Here is a 1,465-nt window from a genome sequence, read left to right as displayed (position 1 = left end):
TCTGCACTGCTCTAGCGCCACTGTTCCCGTAGCTACTCCTCCATGCGAAATCTGGTGTGTCATGTAAACAGAGGAACAGAAAATAACAAGCACAAGAAAAGGGAAAATTTCCACCCCGGCGTCGTGCTTCTTTTTCTCCCTCGCCCCCTTCAGTGTACCCACCACTTGTTGTCCTTTATTTGTAGCCTAAGTGCTTTGGCATTAAGTCTTATTATTTTTTGGTAAATAAACCAGTTTCTGGTAGGAATTACACACAACTTGGTGTGAGGTCCATTTCAGAAAGGGGGCCTGGTTCCTTTTATCTAAAATGTTTTCTATTTCTGCTTTTGTAAGACACTTTTGACTGCTTTGAAAGAGAGAAACCAGGTTTTTCTTGCGTTTCTGGGGGTGAGGTTGGGGATTTTTCTCAGCATTGTGGTGAGATTTATTCGAAGAGGCTGCATTTTTTCCTGATTTCCCTCTTTGTTCTCTGTAAGTAGTTCCAGGTCCCCCCTCACTCACTCACACACACTCATCTGTGTGTAAGTGTGTGCATCTACGTGCACGAGGCTCTGTGATTTTGCGCATGGCTGTATATGTGTGTGTGTGGAGCCCATGTGTGAATGTGTGTGCGTGAGGGTGAGGCGGGGACTTGATGTGACACCTGCTGTTGGGATGAATAGGGTCAGTGGCAGGGCCCTTCAGCAGGCAGCAGCTGCTTGTTCTCACTGCAAGCCCGACTCTCTCAGCGCTCCAAAGCCTCCAGGACTACAACTGAGACCCTGACACAACACATAGTGCCCCCTACCATCATCTCCTATCATTACAGTTATTATCTTCAAGTATTGCAATTCCCTCTCTCTTTCCTTCCGAACGATCTTAATCGTTCGGAAGGAAACGTGAAATTGACCTGAGAAAAACATCAAAAACGAACTTCAATTTCCATTCTTGCGCTCTCTGAACGCAGGAAGAGGTTTCCAGACAGCTGCTGACAGACAAAGATTCTTGGTATTTGGTTGGTCTGACCTGTCTATGCTCTCTTGCTGTGTGGTAGTCTGCCCTGCGTGTGACTTCCTAGGTCTGAAAACATTCCCTGTGGCAAAACAGAAGAAGAGGGCAGAAGATAAACAGTGAGGTATGAAAACATCCATCTGTTTTTGCCTGAAAATGCCCCCGAAGTGACTATTTAAAGTTTGTCTTCTTTTTTAATTGATTTAAACAAGAAATTCAGGAAACTAACATCATATCGACCATTTACTGACATATCATATTGTTGTAGAAAGTAGTAAATATTGTTTTACAGCATTTTGTTTCACCGAATGTCAGTGTTCAGTTTGAAGGTAGCAGAGAGATTCAGTATCTTATCTATCCAGCAGAGGTCAGCCTTTTATTAACAAATTCTGATGTGGTCACACAAAACTTCATTTTTCATGAAAGACTTGCAGTTAAGAGAATATTTAATAAATTACTGATGATGCACAAGCAA

Source organism: Thunnus thynnus, chromosome 3 (assembly GCF_963924715.1).
Source record: "Thunnus thynnus chromosome 3, fThuThy2.1, whole genome shotgun sequence".
Classification (NCBI taxonomy): Eukaryota; Metazoa; Chordata; class Actinopteri; order Scombriformes; family Scombridae; genus Thunnus; species Thunnus thynnus.
Note: the sequence above shows the minus strand (reverse complement) of the source record.